Source organism: Symphalangus syndactylus, chromosome 19, assembly GCF_028878055.3.
Source record: "Symphalangus syndactylus isolate Jambi chromosome 19, NHGRI_mSymSyn1-v2.1_pri, whole genome shotgun sequence".
Classification (NCBI taxonomy): Eukaryota; Metazoa; Chordata; class Mammalia; order Primates; family Hylobatidae; genus Symphalangus; species Symphalangus syndactylus.
Window position 1 is genome coordinate 53709453 of NC_072434.2, and position 23013 is coordinate 53732465.

The window sequence follows — 23013 nt, forward strand, 5'->3', positions numbered from 1 at the left end:
GATGGAGGTACTTGGTGGCAGGAGGATCCAGACAATCCATGGCACCTGGAGTTAGGGGAAGGCCAAGCTGATTTCCCTTTCATTCTCCAAGGGGATCTCTGAAGGGGACACAATTTGCTGTCTATAATAGCAGACCCTGTCCTGTTCCAGTCTCCTCAGTCACCCTTAGACCTAGACAAAGCTCTGTCCATGGTTTTCCGAGCAATGCTGGAAGCCATGTGTTCACCCTCATCACCACGAGCACATCCCCATATGGGCCTATCTTGAAACAGGCTCGGTAAGGCCTCCTATGTCCATCTTAAGTCTCTCCCGTAGGCCAGACTCTACAATGGGTAGAAAGGATATAGTGTGAAGATGTGTACAAGCTGCTTCAGAAACACTTGGAGGGGGCAGCACTCTGCTTAGGGGAATTCAGGAAGGCTTCATAGAGGAGTTAGGTTTGAATCAGGCCTTTAAGCATAAGGAGGGTGTTTTTTGTTTTGTTTTGTTTTGTTTTTTCCAGCTGGAGAAGAGGGAGAAGAGCACCCTAAGTCAAGGGACCAGCATGAAGCACAGAAGAGCATGGCGAGTGTTTTGGGGAGTGGCCACATGTCGAAGGGCATGTGGATGTGGCCATCGAGTGGCACAGCAAGGCTGGGACTGGCTTAGGGAGGGCTCTGAGTGCCACGCTCCAGGTCTTGGACCAGCTGCATAGGGTGAGAGGAACATAGGTGGTTTCTAAGCAGGGAAGCAATGATACTGCGGTCAGAACACTTTTGTAGCTCTGGAGGAGATTCTTTTCATGGGGGATAGAGAGAGTGAGATTTGATGGAGACCAGCAAGGAGGCTGTAGCACTGGTCTAGGTGAGAGGCAGTAAGAGTCTGAATGAGGCAAATGGCTGTGGGTAAAGAGAAAGGTGGACAAATTTGAGAGATATTGGGCAGATAGAATAAACAGAACTCGAAGCCTGATCAGATAAGACAGCAAAGAGTTGGAAGGACTCCAGGCTTCCTGCAAGGGCTTTAGGGGATGATGGTGTCATCAGGTGGGGAATTTGGAGAGAGAACAGATTGGGGAAAAGAGCAAAAATTCCATTTTGAACAGGGTGGGTTTGAGGTTTCTGTCTGATATCAGGTGAGATGCTATGGCAGCGTGGACACATGAACCTGAGCTCCTGGAGCCATAGGTGGTAGCACTGTCCAGAGGTGGACGGAGGGAGAGGTTGTACAGAAACAAGCGAGGCACTGAGAGCCATATAACAATGAGAGAAAGAAACAATACACCATCTTTTTGAGCCTCCATGTCTCCTAGAACTCAGGATTGCTATTGGTAGAAAGATTCTTTAGTCTTCAAACTGAATATGCAGACATCAAGATTAGGTTTACACCTCCTGGCTGGAACAAACATTTACCTATCCCAGAATCCCAAGATTTTGCTAAAACATATTAGCCTTTCATTTTAAAAATCTTTATTTCCTTAAAACACAACAAATTTCAGTCTGTGGTTGGAGGCAGAAAGAGCTCAACCTAAAATGAAAGCTCAGTGTTTGAGGCAGCCCTTTTCTCAGCTGGCTCTCACCTACGTGATATTGTCCGAGATTCCGTGTACAAGCTTAGCAGATTTTCTCTGTATCACCAATTTACATATTTTTCTTCCAGCCATCAAAAAGAGTGTTTCACGATTTTAAAATTTCCTTCTGGCGTGGTACACAATAAGGAATAGCAACATGGTCCCCGGTCACCGAGGCTCCCATGTGCCTAGGAGAAAATGTTTACGGTACAATTTAGCCTGAAGCAAATCCACCATCAGCATTTTCATAAACCTCACAGAAAGAAGAAACAAAAGCTGTTGAAATGTGAAAAGAATTAGGGAAGAGACTTTCCCAGGGAACGAACATGGCCCACACTGTACAGAGGGAAGAACAAACAAACTTTGGAGAGGTTATGGAGCTGTAAAACCCTTGTTTATTTCTGAAAAAAAAAAATAAAGTTGGAGAAAAGCCACTAGGTCTGCACAATAATAAATCGCGTTCCAGGGGGCGGGGAAAGAGGAGTGAGACGGTAAATTCAGAGTCAAAAACAAAGCAACATTCCAGCACCCGTCCCCGGTGGCGTGTGAACCTGCGCCGTTTGATTTCTGGAGAGATCTGGCTCCTGCCAGTGTCAGTGTCCTCGCAAAGTCAAAGTGCCCTGCCTGGTTGCTCCTCGGGGTGGTCACTCATCAGAAAAGCATCTGGTTTGGGTTACGATTTCTAAATCAAGTCTTAGGGTTGTTCGACTTTCAAAAAGAAAGAAAAAAAGCAAAACACCCTAGTTCCCTCTTCTCAAGTTGAACTTTCCACAGCAGTTTCAGCACTGACAGAAACTGCAAGGAGCTCAGCGAGGCGCGGCCAGGGCCGGCCCAGGAAGGCCCTGGAGGAAATTCCCACAGCCCGGTGCCCTTGGAAGGGGCGCTCCCTAGGCCTCTTCCCGCCCTAGGCTGTGAGTAAATTTGCCTGTGAAAGGTCACAACGGTCTCTTGGCTAAGGGATTTTTCTCCAGGCAAGCACCTCAGGTTTCTGGGAGAGACAGGTACCATTTCCTGAGAAGTCAACCTCCTAGAAACACCGAGAATAACTGAAAACCCTGTGCCTTATAAAATGAGCACAGGGGTCGGGCACCAAGCTGCAGTTTTCACATGTGGTGAAGAGCCCAATAACATTCTTTGCTTCAGATCTGCAGAGTTTTTTCTCTGTTTTTAAATGGAAATTCAAGTGAAGGAATTTAATTCATTGAATATTGACTGAGTGCCTACTACCTGCGTATGCCAGCTTCAAAAGCGCTGTCTTATATATTCCGCATAACGATTCTGTGAGATAAATACCATTATCATTTCATATTACAGATGAGGAAGCGGAGGATCAGAGTTTACGTGATTGGCTCAGTATCACACAGTACCACACAGTAAACGGTGAGAACAGAATGCAAACTGTGGCCTCTACCTTCATTTCCCTTAATCACTAAGCTCTGCTGTTTGAGTAACAGAAGGTTCCTGCCTACAGAAGCTAACTGGTTCAAAAATACAGGAGTTGAAATTTGACTACAGTTAATTAGGTTCCCTGAGAGATGAGGAACAATAATAACAATAATAGTGCTAAGAAATTACTAATTAATGAGCACTGACTATGCATGCTCAAGCTAAGTGCTTTCCCTGTGTTATTTTAACCTCTCCACAGAAGCACCCTTTGAGGAAGGTGGTATTCCCATTTTACAGACGAAGTAACTGAGTCAGAGAGCAGATGACGATCTTCCCAAAGCCCACCTAGCTAGTAGGTGGCAGAACAATCTCAGAGTGTCAGCTGGGTTCTACCAGTGGCTCAAAGACAGGTTCATGTGAAGAGTCTTGGGGTCTTGGTGGTCACTGCGGAATATCACCTATAGGCATAATATTTTCTTTTTTAAACTTGAAATGACTAAATGTATAATTTTGTGCTAAGTCACATGCCATCTTAACAGGTTTCTGGGATGGGCAAAGACCTAAATGAAAGTATAAGGGTGAAAAAGTATGAAGGCAAAACATAAAATTAATACATCTCTATCTTTTGACTTCTTTCTCTCCTTGTAAAGTGAGTATAGAGGGTTCCTACTGAGTTTCATCAGTGGGTCACATGGGTTCAGCTATTGCGTTCCATGAAAGGAGAGTTAGAACCCACCTCCACCACTTGGCCATGTTTTGTCATTCTTTAATATTAATGTAATAGCAGCTGCCCTTTTTCGAGCATCTACATATGACAGGTAGGTTTTTATCCTATTTTACAGATGAGGAGATTCTGGCTCACAGAAGTGAAGTAATCTGCTCAAGATGAAATAGCCAGCTGGTGAAATTACTGAGACAAGCACTCAGGTCTGTGGAGATTTTCTGCAGGACTATTTCAAATCCCCCACATTAGTTCCATGCCTCATTCTTATTTCTTTATTTCTGCTATTTTTTTCCCCCTCACTTGATGTCATAGTTTCCTATTGACGCTGTAACAAATTACCACAAACCTGGTGGCTTACAACAGCACACACTTGTTCTCTTACCGTTCTGGAGGTCACAGGTCTGAAATCAGTGTCCCTGGGCTGAAATCAAGGTGTTGGAAGGGCCGAACTCTCTGCAGAGGCTCCTGGGGAGACTCCATTTCCTTGCCTTTTCCAGTGTCTAGAGATGCATTCCTTGTGTTCCTTGGGTCATGGCCCCTTCCTCTATCTTCACAGCCAGCAGCGTAGCATCTCTCTCTCTGATTCAGCACCCATGGCTGCTTTGGAGCAGTCTAATCTCCCTCTCTGCTTCTTTCCACACATTGCCTTCTTTTCTGTCTGTGTCAAATCTCCCTCTGCCTCTCTCTTGAAAGGGCATTTGTGATTGCATTTAGGACCCATCTGGACTATCCAAAATAATCTCACAAACTCAAGCGCCTTAACTTAATCACACCTTTTCCCATTTAAGGAAATAATCACAGCTTTCAGGGATGAGGACCTGATATCTTAGGGGGACATTTTTTAGCCGACCGCACTTTCCCTCAGAAAATTGCACTTTGCATTATTTTTGCGGAAGTGGAAGTGGGATTAAGTTTGATCATCCACACTATCTTGCCTGGTCTGCTTGGTGACCATGAACACTATATGTTTACTGATTTCTTTCCAGCTATCCAACTTTGTGAGCCAGTTGCCTCATCAGAGTGTCCAGTTCATGGTGCGTGCCCTCTCCCTTACATGGTTGTTATGAGAAAATTTCGCACAAGACAGTGCCTACTCAATAGTAAAAGATAAGGAATTAAGCTCATGAGAAGGAGAAAAGTGCCTTTAGGGAGCTGACGACCAAATTGTGGCAATATATCACACATACACATGAAAAGTTGCCTAGTAAAGCCAAGGATTGGTTACTAATTCACAAGCCATGAAGGGCAAATGAAATGCAGAAGAGAAAGTGTCCCATGAGCTGAGGAGGTCAGAGAAGGCTGGAGAGGCTGCAGCCTGTATCGAGTTTTGAACAGCTGGTAGGATTTGTAACAAGTAGAAGGAAGCTACCGTATTTGAACATCTTCTATGGGCTGAAACTTTCATACCTGTCATCTCATTTATTCCTTACCACAACCTTGGGTGGTGGGTATTACATATATATTATATATATATATGTTTACAAATGAGGAAACCGAGGCTTGATCAGAGAGTTTATGTCCCTTACTCAGCTAGTAGATGGCAGGCAGAGTTGAGATCCAACCTTAAGCCACCAGACGGGTGTGTGTTGTTTCTGCCTTCCAACATCTTTGGCCTGCCACCCTGGTCTCAGGGCTAAGTCATGGTAACATGATCATGGTGTCCACTGGACAAAGGGAAGAAGATGCCAAGAGTGCAGAGGAAAGAAACTACACAATATGAACACCTACAATAGTAGAGGTGGCCCACAGGCTAGATCAGACTTGAAGATACATTTTTGGATGGGCTCACCCAAGGTTTAAAGAAAATATGAAGCCCATCCCTGCAGTTAAAAAAAAAAAAAAATAGCCACCTGGGCACAGTGGCTCACACCTGTAATCCTAACACTGTGGGAGGCCAAAGTGGGGGGATCACCTGAGGTCAGGAGTTCAAGATCAGCCTGACCAACATGGAGAAACCCTGTCTCTACTAAAAACACAAAATTAGCCAGGTGTGGTGGCACATGCCTATAATCCCAGCTACTTGGGAAGCTGAGGCAGGAGAATTGCTTGAACCCGGGAGGCAGAGGTTGCAGTGAGCTGAGATCACGCCACTGCACTCCAGCCTGGGCAATAAGAGCAAAACTCCGTCTCAAAAAAAAAAAAAAAAAAAAACAGCCATCAACATAATGAAGGAGGTAGATTTTAATTCTTACCACCCACTTTCAGGCTTTATTCTCCAGGTTTCTATAGGCATACGGGTTGGGGACTCTTGGTAAACCATATCTTTCAACATGCAGGCACTCATTTTGACAAACAAATCAGATATTCTCTACCTTCAACGTTGATTAAACTTTCTAAATAATGTCAGTATACTGACTAAAGACAAATTAAAGCACACTTGTATGTTTGAGCCATACCTCCTAGAAGCCCTGCCACAGGTCCCTTCTTCAGCGTCACTGAAGAAGCATCACATGACTATTTGAAATTAATTCCTCTTGTCAGACATGTACTGCATTTGTGTACAAAACATTTCCCTATCCCTTTGTTCTTATTATCCTCAGAAAAGTGCTATGAGTTAGAGGTTCCTAGTCCCATATGCAGATGAGAGAATTCTTTAGATTGGCAGTGACCCCTATTGGAAAGAGCACTGTGTCTGGGTTCAAGCCCTTGGGAGGTATCAAGCCAGGGCTTCCCTTTCCTGGCCTTAATCTCTACACCATGTGGAGGTGGTCAGACAAGATAGCTTGTACCAACCCATCTACTCTGAAATTCTGTGAAAGAAGAGCAGAATTTTACAACTGTAAACATATTCACCCTCCTTTGCAATGACGCAAAACGGCCCCAATTTAAAATAAACTGTGAATCTTGGTGGGCAGGTTTAGAGCTTTAGTATCCATTTTGCTCTTCTGCCCCAGTTCTGCCCATGTCTCTGTAGGCCCAGAACACCTTGCCATGTCTCCTTAGCACAGGTTTTTAGAAGGAATGGATTCCTGACTATGAAAACTTAAACTGGTTCTCTGAGGAAAGTGAGGCTCAGAGAGGTTCAGTACCTTGTCTGGGGACACACAGCTGGTGAATGACATAGTTCAATGCAAGCAGCACACAGGACAGCAACAGTCTGTGTAGAGGTGTTCCAGGTAAGAGCATTTTCTCTGTGATTCCTCCTGGGGCTGAATGTCAGGTGAATTCAAATCTGTCCTTGAGGTTAGGCCCTTTTAGGTCAGATTCGAGAAGCAACCCTTGGCTTTTGGAGGTCTGAGGCCTCTGCTTTTAAAATATACAGAGGGCCCGATGGCATTACAAGGCAAGGCTGTGGATATATCTGAGCCAATGTGGACACATGTTTGGTTCTGAAGCCAAAGGTTTGTAATTGGCTGGAGTGGCCCAGTGGGTGGCTGTTTGCCTAGCTGATGGTCTCGCACCGGCATGAGTCACAGCCTCAGGAGACAGAACCATGTGCCTGGAGATGGCACTGCCTGGGCCACCCTGAGCCCTGGTCTGTAGTATCCTCTTCACCTCTCTTTACTTTGGTTTCCTCCCCTGGAAAATGAGAAGACAATGTGAATTCCCAGAACTGTTCTGAAGCATAAGACCACCGACTTCACATCTCAGCTTGTTTCCTTGCTGTGTGATTTGGGGCATGGTATTTAATCATCTGAGCCTGGCTTTCTTCATCCGTCAAATGAGCATAACAATGATGTCTCCAAAAGGTTGTGGTTCAGATGAGATAAAATCCTAAGAAGAAGAAGCCTGGCAGTCAGGAGAAAGGCAGCCATTTTTGTTAGACTATGAAAGGGTTTTAGGAAACAGAAAGAGCCGCTGCAGTCTACAGTGGAGGTGAAGGCAGCATCACTTCTGTGTTGTTGTTACTATCCTTGACAGATGGGCCTGGACGAGAGGTCTGAGGCGAGTCGGGGAAGGCATGAGTCATGTGAGGGCAGCCCCCGGAGCTCCCAGTGCAAGAGGCACTGCATTTTAGACTAGTTGTAGAATTCATTCCACTGCCTTTTTCAGCCCCAAAGACACTGGAAAAAAAAAAAATAAAAAGCAAACCACAGCATTTTCAAGCCTCCCACTGGTTTTGCCTTTCTTCCCCCCACGTATTGTTTTTGGGAAGGGCTGTTTCAGCCACAGCGCTGTCAAGAAAACAAGGTGGTTTCCCTTGACCCTTGGCAACCAACGCATGCTTTTTCCTACGCTTTGGTACAGAAGCCCACAAGTGATTTTTTAAAATAATAAAATTCTTCTCTATAAATAAACCCTTATGCTTTCTGCTGTGGGTCTTGGATGGATGAGTTTCTTCTTCTTTCTGAACTCAGTAAGGGCTAAGTTCCCCTCCACAGAGGAACTGCACATTGTGAAGCAAGGGATATTTTGGTGAATCACCTGCTATTGTGTTTTCCACCAATGCAGGAATGGCAAAGTTCTGGAACTTTTACTTAAAGATCCACCATTCCTCAAGAAGACCTATAACCTCCATGGAATACCCTAACCTCTCTTCCCCTAGAGATTTTACTACTGCTACCATTACTGGTTTTCCAGAGTCTGACAAATTAAGCATTCATAAGAATTGACTCAGTGACCCCAGAGCAACAGAAACAGGATGAGTTTTAGAGTCCGGAGACCTGGGTTTGAATTTCAACTTTGCTCCTGACTAACTGTGTGATTCTGGACAAAAGGTTTAAATAATTTTGGGCAAGTTACTTAACATCTATGTTAAATGTATGCCTGCCTTGTTTTCAGGATTCCTGAAATGGATATAAATGGTCCATAACTCATGGAGCTGTGTTGAAAATTAAATGGAAAAAATGAAGCCCCAAGTACACAGTAGGTACTCAATAAGTGGTAATTGGTACCAGGTAAGTTCTCAGCATGACTAGTTATGATCAAGACAAAGAAGGCTCGTGCAGTGCAGACTTGGAAGTGGGATTTGATGAAGGGACAACAATTTATAGGGATAGGGACAGAGCTAAGGAAACCAATAAGAGATGTTGAAGCACTCAGAGACTTGCAACACCGGGGAACCATTGCTACCCTGAATCTGCAAGGACAGGAAGAGGGCGAGATGTTGCTGAAGCCATGGAGGAGGGGCTGCTGGCAGGAACTATGGTTGCAGAGGAACCCGGCCACTGGCAGACCCTGGCAAAGAAGCAGAGAAAGAACTGGAGAAAATTCCCAACCTCTTTCTCCTCCCACCCTTTAATCTCTTGCCGATGCCTACCACTGGCTAAACCCAACTGGAAGATAGGAAGCAAAAGAGACCCCCGAGGCAATCAGGGGCATTAACCTCTCTATGGCACAGTGCAGACCAGAGAACAGGTCTGGATGGGAAGGGGGTACAAATGGAGAATCACCAGGTCAGAGAGAATTTATTGTGATTCACATATTGGCTAGCATTAGTCCACCCAAACCATGAATAAAACTCCTGCAAAAATCCTAAAGTGGTGACTGTGATCACATCACTTCAGGTGTAAAAACAGCACATTGGACTCCAGTGCCTAAAGAAATGAGCTCCCCTCTCACCAGGCATCCTGGCCCAGGTCCTCTCTCCCAGCTCATCTCCTGCTTCTCCCCATCTTGCATTCTCTGGAATATACATGCCCTGTCATGGTTTCCTGCTTTCCACTTACGGTTCTGTTTGAAACTTTCGATGGGTGAAAATCCTCACCAATCCTCTGCCCCCATCTTCCTCTGATTGGCCAACTTCTCATGCTGCAATAATCAGGCCAGTCATCGCCTTCTCTGGGAAACATACCTAACCAATCCTTCTCTATGTTCCCATACCTCTAGAAGCAGCAGAGAGTTATAAGCAGGGCTATTCCTGGTTGCCCTAGTTTCTAGCTGCATTGAGCGCTTGCCACTTAATATTCTCAGTATGTCATTATCGACATCTATAAAGTGGGCTGATAATAGTGCCCACCACATAGGGTTTGCCTAGGGAAAAAATAAGTCCATGCATACAAATCAATTAAAGCAATGCCTGGCATATAGTAAGTATGTAGTAAGAACAAATGTTGGCTAACTTAGTTTTATTTTTTTATTACCGTTTTGTCATAGTACTTAACTCACTGTAGTATAATTCAAGGTTTATTTTATTCCACCATTGATTCTGTGAGCAACGGAAGGTAGAGTCTATGTTGTATTCCCAATGCCTGGCATAGTGTTTGACACATAGTAGGTGCTCAGTAAATGTTGGATGAGTGAATGAATTAATGAATGAATACGTGAATGATATGAGGACTCAAAGTGAGTTTTTGGAATCTGGTTTGAGTTTTCATGTGAACCACACTATATGCCTTTTCTCAAGAATTTGAACAGCAAAGAAGTCGGGTCCAAAAACATTAAGCGCCCCCAGAGTGAGATGGGGCCACCCAGCAGGACAACTCTCCTGTAGACCTAGTTTGGGTGGAACCCTGCCCTGAGCAGCCAGCCAGTTTCTAATCTAATTGTGTGATAAAAGAAACACCTCCTCCACCCTTCACACTTCCTCCTCCCACATTCGAAACCAAGAGTAATAATCTGCATTTGTGCCAGAGCCCCAGCCATCACTGGGGAAGACACACATGTTCCCCTGTTCAGGCAAAATCATCCTTAGGACATGCCAGGGCGGAGGGGTCTGATCAGATAATCCAGGGTTCTGGGATGTTCCAGGGGTCAACTCAGTCCTGAGAGCAGGTGTGTGCTTGGGGAGTGGAGGACACAGAACCTCTGCTCTAGGCCCTCAGCATCTGGACACACTTCTGGACTTCTAGTACTCCTTCCTTACTTCCACTGACTTGTTTACTCTCTTACCTGTTTCCTCCCATCACATCCCATCATATTCAGTTAAGATAAAAGGCAAAATCCTGTACAGCCCTGCATGATCTGCCCCCTGGCAACACCTCAGCCCTCATTTCCTCCGCCATCCCCCTCTCTTACCTACAGCAGGTGAGCAAACCCCTTAGCTGGTTTTGGCTGAGCAAACACACTTGCTATTTCCTTGCTTGCAAGTTTCTTGCCTTAGGCATCCTCTTGGCTCTATCCTTCTCCTCATTCATTCATTAGCTCTTTTATTTAACAGACAATTAGACATTTTTGTTAAATTTTAAATTTTTACTTTTAATTGTTGAAAAAGAGACATAAAACTTACCATGTTAACCATGTTTAGGTGTCCAATTCAGTGGCGTTAAGTTCATTCACACTGTTGTGCAACCATCATCACCATCCATCCCCAGAACATTCTTCATCTTCCAAAACTGAAACTCCATACTCATTAAACAATAACTCTCCATTTCTCCTTTTCCCCAGCTCCTCACAACCACCATTCTACTTCCTGTTTCTATGAACTTCACTACTGTAGGCTCCTCATAGGAGTGGAATTATACAGTATTTGCCCCCTTTGTAACTGGCTTATTTTACTTAATATGATGTCCTCAAGGTTCATCCATGCTGTGACATATCTCAGAATTTCCTTCCTTTTTAAGGCTGAATAATATTTCATTGTATGTATAGGCCACATTTTGTTTATCCATTCATCTGTTAATGGACACTTGAATAGCTTCCACCTTTTTTCCATTATAAATAATGCTTCTATGAATGTGGGTGTACAAATATCTGTTCAAGTCCCTACTCTCATTTCTTTGGGGTATACACCAAGAAGTGGTATTGTTGAATCATATGGTAATCCTATATTTTTTGATAAACTACCATACTGTTTTGTTCTGTAATTGTACCATGTCACATTTCCACCAGTAAGGCACAAGAATTCCAATTTCTCTACATCTTCACTAACATTTGTTATTTTCTGTTATTGTTCTTTTTTATGGTAGTTATTCTATTCTAATGACTGTGACATGGTATCTCATGGTGGTTTTTAACAGACTATTTTCTGAGCACCTACTATGATCCAGGTCTAAACTGGACGATTGTCAGAGCATGCAAGTAAAATCTAGTCCCTGCCTGCCAGGAAGGGAGAGGGCAGAAAAATAAACCAGAAGTGAACCATGCGTGAAACTGAGCCCCTTACTGATATTCTCTCATTTGATTCTTACAATCTCTCAAGGTGGGTGTAATTATCCCATTTTAGTGAAGAAACCAATATTCTCCAAAGTTCAGTAACTTGCATTCTGGTCTTAGAAATAATATATGTGACCCAACTGAAAACACATGTTTTTGAGACTTAAAAGCTCTTTTGTCTATGACAGTTGTTCTCAAATATTTTTTTTAATTTAACTGAGCAGAAAAATATAAAAATAACTTCAAGGCATCGATAGAGTGTTGCCAGCTTTTTATTTGGCAAAATGAGAACATTGGAAATCAATTAATTTATGATCTAATGTCACTATCCCTGCATAAAAAGAAATTTTAACCACATACCCTTTGGAAAAACACACACACACACACACACACACACACACATGCATGATAAAAGAAAGTTTATTCACCTGAATAAACTGAGCTTTATAAGAACCCCACTCCATTGTCAGTATTTTCCTCATTTCCCTGCCCCAGTAGTGAGGATCATGTCTCAAACTATGGCCAGTCCTTGGCTTCTAGGTGTGGAGTAAACCAGCCTCCCAGGCCCTCAGGTGCTGTGTAGGTGTCGTGGGAAATGCAAAGCCAAACGTGAGTCTGCCTTCAAAAACCACAGAAGACAAATTTAGTCATGCACAGGGCAGAGAGAATTAAGTGTTCTCGCTGCTTAGCCAGCCTGCTTTGCAAACAAGGAGGTTGGAAGGTTCACCAAACCTCACCTTTTCCGCCGCTTTTATAACCTCTCTTGAATTTTCCTCTCTTTCACCTCTGAATCAGGTTCCATTTTCCAGAGGGAAGTAAAAACTTCTATATACAAAAGCCACCATAAACAAAGAGAAAAGATGAGGCATGAATGGGAAAGTAGTTGCTAAATATATAAAATACACAAAAGTTTGCATTAAGAATATATAAGATTTCAGTAGGGAGGCTGGGCGCAGTGGCTCACGTCTGTAATCCCAGCACTGTAGTAGGCCGAGGGGGGCGGATCACCTGAGGTCAGGCATTCGAGACCAGCCTGACCAACATGGTGAAATCCCTCCTCTACTAAGAATACAAAAATTAGCAGGACATGCTGGCGCAGGCCTGTAAATTCCAGCTACTTGGGAGGCTGAGGTAGGAGAATCACTTGAACCCGGGAGGCAGAGGTTGCAGTGAGCCAAGATCCTGCCATTGCATTCCAGCCTGGGCGACAGGTCAAGACTCCATCTCAAAAAAAAAGAATTTAGTAAGGAAATCAATAAGCAAAAAGAGCCCACTATCGCCCTGCCTTCAGCCTTGCCTAAGTCTACACTGTTGTCCACACAGCAAGCGGAGTAATTGCTCTAAAGTAAAGCATTGCAGTGGATTGTTCATGTGGCTGACCAGTTCAAGATCTGGGTCTAGGCTGCCTGGTTTTCATCCCAACTCTTATTTTCTAGCTTTCTGACTTGGAGCAAGTTATTTAACCTCTCTGGGTTTCAATTTATCTCTAACTGAGGATAGGTGTGCAAGCTTCATATTTGTTGTATAAAATAAGTAAGCTACTACTTCTAGAAGTTAGAGCATTACCTGGCATGTGGTAAGTGTTTAAGAATTACTAGCATCACCTGCGGGAAGCCCTCGAAGACCTATTCTTCCCTCCTCCCCTACGTTTTGTGCTTCCATAAGATCTTGAGGATGCTTTTATCAGAGTGTTTATATATTTTAAATATATAGTACTTACATATTTAAAAAACTTGCTTGGCACGGTGGCTCATGCCTGCAATCCTAGCATTTTGGGGGGCTGAGGTGGGCAGATCACCTGAGGTCAGGAGTTCGAGACCAGCCTGGCCAACATGGCAAAACGTTGTCTCTACTGAAAATACAAAAATTAGCCGGGCATGGTGGTGCACGCCTGTAATCCCAGCTACTATGGAGTCTGAGGCAGGAGAATCATTGAACCCAGGAGGCAGAGGGTTGCAATGAGCCGAGATTGCACCACTGCACTCCAGCCTGGATAATAAATAAATAAAATAAAATAAAATAAAATAAAATAAAATAAAATAAAATAAAATAAAAAACTATAAAATATTCACTATGCAGGAAAATACAGACAAAGTAATGAATGGTAATGTCTCTTTCATTTTGCTCTTCAAATCTTATCATTTTGTCATATTTGATTCAGATTTTTTAAGAAGAGTTCAAACATTACAGTAAAGCTGCGGTTCCTTGTGTGTCAATCTCCAATCCTATTCCCTTCTGTCACTGCCCAGATGTGGCAACTATTCTGATTTTAATGTTTGCTATTCCCTTGCAAACATTTATACTTTATCCATAAGCAATTGTAATGATTTTGCATATAGTAAAACTTTATATAAATGATATCGTACTATAAATATCCAGCAATTTTCTTTCTTGGTCAACATTTTATCTTTGGGATTTATTGATGTAAAATTATGTACTCTATTTTTGTAGTTGCGGTTTACCATGTTAAGGAAGGTCCCTACTATTCCTAGTTTGCTGAGTCTGCCATAGATAGATATTGCTTTTTCTGCATCTGTTATCATGTAGTTTTTCTTTAGTCTGTTAATAGGGTGGATTACAGTCTTTGATTTTTTTCAATGATGAATCACCTTGCATTCTTCATATTAATCCCACTTGGTTGTGAGCTATTATCCTTTCATATGCTACTGGATTTGATTTGCTAATATTTTGTTTAATTTTCTTTTATATTATTGTGCTGTGTCTGGTTTGGGTATCAGGATAATGCTGGCCACATAAAAGGAGTTGAGAATGTTCCTTTTTCCCTATTTTTTGAAAGATTATATACAATTAACTTTTTTTTTTAATGTTTGGTGCAATTCACCAGTGAAACCACTTGGACCCAAACTTTCCTTCTTTGGAAGGTCTTTAACTATAAACTCAATTTCTTTAGTAAATATAGGACTATGTAGGTCATATATTTCTTCACAAGTGAGTTTTGGTAGTTTGTGTATTTTATGAAAATGGACCATTTTATCTAAGCTGTCAAATGTATGAGTTATTTATAGTATGTCAATTATCCTTTAAAATCGGTGAGTTCTGTGGTGATAGCCTCTTTTTTGTTCCAGATATTGGTAAACTATATCTTTTCTCTTTTTATCTTGTGCTTTCTTCATTCCTAAAGTCCAAGTATTTTTGTTGTTTTTATCATTTCCTCTCCACCTGAAGAACTTCCTTTAGCATTTATCTTAGAGCAGGTCTACTAGTAACACATTTTGTTGGTTTTCCTTTATCTGAGAATATCTTAATTTTGTCTTTGTTCCTGAAGGATATTTTCACTAGATACAGAATTCTGGGTTTGCAGCTCTTTTCTCATAGGCCTTTAAAAATGTTGTTCCACTGTTTTCTGGTCTCCATGGTTTCTGATGAGAAATATGCAGTCATTGTTCCCCCATGTTTTCTGGTTTCTTTCAAGATGTTTTTCATTGTATTCAGTTTCATCATATGTCTTGGTGTATTTTACTTTGAATTTATCTTGTTTGGGGTTTCTTGAGCTTTTTAAAACTGTAAATCTATGACTTTCATCAAATTTGAGAATTTTTTTTTTTTTTTTTGAGATCTGAAGTGATTTTACCTTTAATTCTGTCACTTTAAGCCAATCATGAAATCTCCAGTGATTTCTGGGGTGGGGGCAGAAGGAAGGCGATGTTAAATATCATCAGGGCTGTGGCCCAGTCAGCCCGTGGAGGTGCAGGCAAGGTGGGCCCTCACTGGGGCAACTGGAGGAGCACGGACTGCCCTGCCAGCAGGTAGGTGATGTTCTGAGAGCGTGAGAGCTGGTATGCGATGTCCTCCGCAGCTTACAGCTTGCACAGCTCGATCAGGCCGTCCCCTGCAGTGGCCAGTGAGTTGGCAATCAGCTCAGCTGCCTTGGAGTCATCCTCAGCAGAGATGATGGTTGCCTTTTTTTGCTGCTTAGCCTTTTCCACCACAAATCTGGCCCTCTCTGCTTCCTGCTGAGCCACCTGCTTGGCTTCCACTGCTTCTGTGAACTCCTTCCTGAAGGTCAGATATGTCAAGGGCACGTTGTCCAGGATGAGCCTAAAGGTGGCTGCTCACTCCATAAGGTTGTCGCTCACCTGCCTAGAGACCAGCTCTCTCTAGGTGATTAGTTCTCCAGCATCAAAGCAAGCCACATTGACCTGAGTATCTCAGTTGTGATAGATGGCAGCACACACTCATCATAGTCCTCTCCGATGCTGGTGAAGATGCAAGGAAGCTGGCTAGCGACGGGCTGGAAGGGGATGTGCAGTGTGATGTTGACATTCTGTAAATCTTTGCTACCAGTGATGACTGACACATTACGTGGTCAAGAATGGCAGTCAAAGATAACTGGTTTCTGTACCCATGGGATGAGAAAGTGAGTCCCTTCCGCTACCACAATTTCCTGTACTCCACAGAATCTGTCAAGGATGACAGCTCTGTGCCCAGCATCCACATTATATAAGGCAGAGTTCACCACGCCTCCTGCAACAGCTTAGACTAGGCCAAACTTGCCTATGGACTCAAACACTTTGGCAGCCATGTTTTCTTCTGCTGGACTTCTCACACTTGTTTCCACTTTGACCTCCACATGAATTCCCCTGAATCTGAGAAGTTTTAGCTGTGATTTCTTCAAATAGTTTTTCTAATACTAATCTCTTTCTTCTCTTTTCTATCATTCTGTCATTTCACTCCAATGACATGAATGTTACATCTTGTGATATCAGTCCACTTGTCCGAGACTGTTTATTGTTTTTCAGTTACTTTTCTGTATTTTTCAGATTAGATAGCTTCTGTTGTTCTATATCAGTGGTCAGAAAACCATGGTTCACAGTACAAATCTAGCTTGCCTGTTCATTAAATATTTATTGAAACAGCTATTTCCATTAATTTACATACCATCTATGGCTGTTTTCATGCTATAATTGTAGAGCTGAGGAGTTATGACATAGTTTATGGTCATTCAATTCTAAAATATTTACTATCTGTTCCTTCACAGGAAAAGATGGCCAGCCTAATTCCTCATTTTCGAGTTCACTGACTCTATCTCTATTATGTTACTGATCTCCTTCAGTGAATTATTTTATTTCTATCATTGTATTTTTTCATTATAAAATTTTCATTTTTTTCAATAGCTTCTATTTTCTTTGCTGAAAATGTCCATCTTTTCATTTGTTTCACTATTCACTAATGTTCTCTCCCACTTCATGGAGCTTAATTATATTTGTGTGTGTGTGGAGGAGGTGTGTATGTGTGTGCATATAACAGTTTCTTAGAGTCTTTGTTTAGTTCACCATCGGCACCTAGGTCAATTTGGTGTTGGTGTCTGTTGATTGGTTGATTGTCTTTTTTCTTTGAGAGTTGGTGAGATTTTCTTGGTTTTTTGTTATTTGTGTATTGATTAATTTTGAATTGTATCTTAGACATTTGAATTATATATAACTCTCTAGGTCCTGTTAAGATTCTTTGAAGAGGCTGGATGTGGTGGCTCGCCTGTAATCTCAGCACTTTGGGAGGTCAAGATGGGTAGGTCACTTGAGCCCAGGAGTTTGAGACTAGCCTGGGAAACATGGCAAAACCCTGCCTTTACAAAAAATACAAAAAATTATCAAGCATGGTGGTGTGCACCTGTTGTCCCAGCTACTTGGGAGGCTGAGATGGGAGAAGTACCTGAGCCTAGGAAAGTTGAGGCTGGAGTGAGCTGTGATCATTCCATTGCATTCCAGTGTGGGTGTTGCACTGAGACTCTGTCTCAAAAAAAAATTTTTTTTCTGAAGAATGTTGATTTTTTTTTAAAAGCAATTAGAAGAGTTAGGCTCATACCCCAACTCCCAACTTACTTTTTGTGGGCTGAGGTTCTAATGCTAGCTTCATTTTCAAAGCTTTTGCAGTGCTATTAGGGTCTGCCCCATGTGGACACTATCCAGGGGCTGATCTGGGGCCTAGGAAACGGTCCACATTGTAGTTCAGACTCAAAGCCTTCATTATACTGTTTTGGGTCAGTTCCTTGTACGTGAATACTGTGAGTGAGCCCAGGATTTCATTCCCAGATTTAAGAGATCCCTTTTTCCATCTCCCTCTTCTCTATGATTTCCCCACTCTTCCATATGCAGGGTCGCATTTTCCTGGTGTGCTGGATAAAAAGCCAGGGTTTTAGCCTCCTGTGCTGTCAGACATTTTTCACAACTATGTCCACTTTGAGAATGAAGCAGTTAGAAAAAGGACGAACAAAATAATGGAGACCGCTTCACAGTCTTTAGACTACGGGGGTCTCTTTTCCCAGTTCTTTTGGTCAGAGGGAAGAATTTTCTCTTACACTTTTTATTGCCTAAGAACCACTGTTGTCACCACTGCTGCAGGAGTATAGTTCATGACTAAGGCTGGCTTTGGCACCAAGCTAGGAGAATAAAAAAAGTAAAATGAAATGAGAGTACCCCTACAGTCTTTGTCCCGAAGGGCCCGCCCTCCCAGTCTTCCAGCCAGAAAGAGAGAGTTCATCTTGATGTTTTTACTGTCCGTGTTTACTGCACAGTTCAGAGATCCAGGCTGCCCTAGGGTTTAAGCTAGGAGATATAGCAGGGGGAGAAAACCTCAGGACACTTAACCCCTCAGTGATGGTTGATTTTATGTATCAACTTAACTGGGCATTGGGGTACCCAAACATTTCATCAAACATTATTTTGGGTGTGTCTACAAGGTTTTTTGTGAATGAGATTAATATTTAGATTGACAGACTGAGTAAGCAGATGGCCCTCCCCAGTGTGTATGGGTATCATCCAATCAGTTGAAGTCCTGAACAGAACAAAAAGACTGACCTTCCCGTGAATAAGAGGGAGCTCTTCCTGCCTGACTGACTTCGAGCTCGGACATTTTTTCCTTCCTTCAAACTCGAAGCATCAGCTCTTCCTAGGTCTTGAGGCTGCCAGCTTGTGAACTGGTTCTACATCAGTGGCTCTCCTGGTTCTCAGACCTTCAGATTCAGAATGGAACTATAACACCAGCTGTCCTAGGCCTCCGTCTCACTGACCGAAGATCTTCAGACCTTTCAGCCTCTAAAATCACATGATCCAATTTCTTACAATAAATCTCTCTTGATATATAGATATATATCTGTCTATATCTATAGATATATCTATATAGATATTTATCTGTCTATAGATAGATATATATATTTAATTCTGTCACTTTAAGCCAATCATGAAATTTCACAATGATTTCTGGGGTGGGGGCAGAAGGAAGGCGATGGTAAATATCATCAGGGCCGTGGCCCAGTCACAGACACTGTGATTGTGTCTCTAGACAGATATAGATCTATAGATAGGTACATGTGTATGTGTGTATATATGTACATATATCTTTATGTGTGTGTGTATATATGTATATACACACACATACAGAAATATATATATATATATACATCCTATTGGTTTTCTCTTGAGAATGCTGACTAATTACACCCCTGTATCAGTTGTGCTTTTAGTTTTTATTTCCCTTCCCAACCCACCTGTTATTGTTTACTGGTCAGAGTCCTCAGATAGTTCCTTACGTATTCTTTCCAGGCTTTTTAGTTGTCAGTAGTAAGAGAGACAGATTAGAGTGTGCTCACTAGCTAAAACCAGAATGTCCCAGCTCAGTTATTTTTAACTGTTATAAGTATTACATGAGATGAGTATACTACAATGCGTTTCTCCATTGATAAGCACTTCGGTTTTGTCTGCATATTCTTTGTGAATATATGCCGAGCTTATCCAGAATATATACTTAAATGTGAAATTGCTGAGATATGGAGTATGCCTATCATCAAGTTTACTGAATAATGCCCAAATGTTCTCCAAAGTGATGATGTAACAATTTAGACTTATACCAGCAATGTCTGAGTCTTCTCACTGTTTCCTGTGCTCATCAACTGTTGGTATTATTAGATTTTTAAGTATGTGCCAATATGTATGAAGTGATACCTCAGTGTTTTATTTTTCTGAATACTAGTGATACCGGGCTTTTCCAAAGTTTACTGCCCATTTATATTTATTCTTCTGGACTTATTTGTTTATATCAGCTCTCTTCTGTTAGACTTTTAAAAATCTTTTTCTTATTGATATTCTTAGTTAATTCTTATATATAGTCTATTATCTTTCATATACGTAGCAAATACTTTTCCCCATCTGTCTCTTGTCTTTCTCACTTTGTTTATCATAACTTTGGTCTGTAGAAGTTTTAATGTTTTAATGCCAGAAGAGGGAATCATTGTAAATACTTTCTTCTTTCTTACCCTCTACATTAAGTTAGTTTCCAAACCCTATTGATCTAGATTTCCAAACCCTGTCTCTGCCATCTAGGCCACATTAACTGCTTCCGCCCCAGTTCAGGCCCTACTGCCTCTCTCCTGGACAATTACTGTAGTTTCTTAATAGCTCCCCGATATCCGCTCTCACCTAGACACACAGTCTTTATGGGGCCCTTTAAAACATGCAAATCCAGGTATTCTTCTGAGTTAAGGCCTTTTGTGGTTTTCCTTCACATAGAGAACCAAGTGTAAGCTACTTCACATGGGAAACAACAACAAAACACTCCGCCAGGCTCTGCCCATTGCTGGTTCCTCTAGCCCCATGGACTCCTGCTCACACCTATGCTCCAGAAACACGGCATTGCTTCTTTCTTCTTCAGAACACCAGGCATTTTCACACACTGACTTCCTAACTGACACCTTTATATTTAAAATAACTGATGACAACTCCCTGTCTCCCTTGCCTCAAAGAAATATTTCCAAGGCTTCAGGGTGGGGTGGGAGGCTCTGGCACAGAATGAATAGCTGCTATGTACCAGACACTTCCACCTATGTGATAGCCATATTTAATTCTCACAGCAACACTCTGAGTATAGACCACTGACCTCATTTTATAGACAAGGTGGCTGATGCTCAGAGATGTTAAGCAACTTACTAAAGACACAAGGCTTGAAAGCAGCAGAACCAGAGACTGAACCCAAGTGTTTGGTGCTCTAGTGACCGATGCAGAGCCTTTCTGGCTCATAAGGACTGGATTTGAATCCTGGCTCTGCCTCTCCCTAGCTTTATGACTATGTGAAAGTCACCTCACCTCTCTGAGCCTCAGTTTGCTCATCTGCAAAACTGGAAAATTGTACTTAATGGTCTGTAATTTTCTTTTCCTCCTGGAGACATAGAATTCTCTGCAATACCCACATGGTCCTACACATTCCTTCAGTACAGTGCTTCATGCTGAGAATAGTCAACTTTCTGATGATCCCAAGTCAGCAGAAACCTGATGATCTTCTCCCACCCCCTTTAAAGTTTTTATACCAGTTTCTGAACTAGCACAGCAACTCCTGCCAAAAGTCTGCATGTCTAGGCTCATGCCTTGCTTATTGCATCTTTTCCTTGAGCCAAAAATCCACTAGAAAAAGGGAGACAATAAATCCAAAAGCAACATTCTCATGAAATTACATTAAATTCTGCTCACTCTCTGAGTGACCATGTGTAACCCTCTGCTCCACTTTGAGCCTTGATGTCCTCACATGTACAAAACTGAGGGTTGGTTTACAGTAGACTGAAGTCCAACCTTCTACTGGTTGACTGAGACATTAAAAACCATCTGTGGCAAGAATTTGCTAATGAAAGAGTGAATTATGAAATAAATCCCCAGTCTCTTAGGGAAAACTGAATCTCAGCATGTTCAGGCTGTCTGTTTTGGAATTCTCAGTTACTGTTGCAATTTCAAGGTGATAGTGCAGGAAAAATTTCCCCAAGAGCAATGATTTAAAACTGAAGAAAGGAGGGAAGGAGAGGAGTAAAACGAAGTTCCGTCTTACCCAGGATGGACATTTAAGATGGTGCATTTTTTTTTTTGAGACAGAGTCTTGCTCTGTCACCCAGGCTGGCATGCAGTGGTGCCATCTCGGCTCACTGCAAGCTCCGCCTCCCGGGTTCACGCCATTCTCCTGCCTCAGCCTCCCATGTAGCTGGGACTATAGGTGCCTGCCACCACGCCTGGCTAATTTTTTTTTTTTTGTATTTTTAGTAGAGGCGGGGTTTCACCGTGTTAGCCAGGATGGTCTCCGTCTCCTGACCCCGTGATCCGCCCGCCTTGCCCTCCCAAAGTGCTGGGATTACAGGCATGAGCCACCGCGCCCGGCCAAGATGGTGCATCTTAAGTTTGCAGAGACTTGGAGTCAGGTGATCTTAGGTTTGACTCCCCCTACCATTACTCCCCAGCTGTGTAACATTAGGCTTGTCACTTAACCTCTCTGGGCCAGTTTCATTATCTGTTAAGATGTAGGCTAATCATTTTTATCACAATTACCTGTGAGGCTTCCAGGAGATGGCATGTGAAAGTAGCTGTTTATTACAATGTAGGTGTTCAAAATTGCTTATCTATTTTCTTGTGTATTTTCTATTTAAAGAAAATTAGGAACTGCCAAGAGAACACAAAGAAACTCAAGGCCAGATGTTTTCAGATGACACATCTATAAAAAAGTGCTCTGGCAGCATCCTGAATCACAGAATCCTAAAACTAAAAGTGACTCTAGCAATGATCAATTACAGAAGGATTACACCAGCTTTACTATGCTGTATCCCCTGCCATTTGCCACTGCTTGAATACCAACACTGATGTCGGAGGTCACTGCTTTCCAGAGTTCATGAAGAGAGGTGGCTTGGGGCAAATCATTGGTACTTCAAATGTCAGACCCAATGACCCTTCCAATAATGAAGTCTCCCTGTGTCCTCATTTATAATCTAACCATTACTAAACTATTTGCAGTTTCTAACACACTCCTGTGTCATTCCACCAAGCTTTTGTCTTCGCTGTTCTCTCTCCTTGGATACTCTCTCCCTGCTTTGCTCTCTTCTTTATCCTTTAAGATGCAGCTTAAACATAACCACCTCTGAGAAGTCCTCAATGAACTTCCTGCTCCAAGTTGGGTTAGGAGCTTCTCTGTACCCCCTACGTCCTTTTATAGAGCATCCAATTAAAGTAAGTGACATTATCTCTTCACATATTGGTCTCTCTCACTAGACTGGGGTTGTTCAAAAGCAGGTACCTTTACTTACACATGTCTATATCCCCAGCTTCTTGCACAGGGTCTAACTCAGTAACATAACTATAAACTCTCTGAGGGGCTGAGCCACCCAAAGGAGCAGGGAGGTCTGCGTAGATGAGGCAGTGGCTGTGTTGCACGGGGAGAATCTGCCCAGCAACTGAACTCAGATCTGGTCTCCTGAATGGGATAAAATAGAGAAGAAGGGCTTTTATTTCAAAAATTCTCCGGGAATGGTTTTTGTTTTATATCTGTCTGCCTCCACCTGAATGCAAGGAAAAGCCAGTGGAAATGATCGAAACAGATTTTTCTATTCTTCCCCCTTAAA

The 23013-nt window shown here is 42.4% G+C and overlaps 1 pseudogene; it reads right to left on the reverse strand.

The window, feature by feature from the left end:
• Positions 1-15272: 15272 nt before the first annotated feature.
• On the reverse strand, positions 15273-16176 carry LOC129458478 (prohibitin 1-like; annotated as a pseudogene).
• Positions 16177-23013: the final 6837 nt, after the last annotated feature.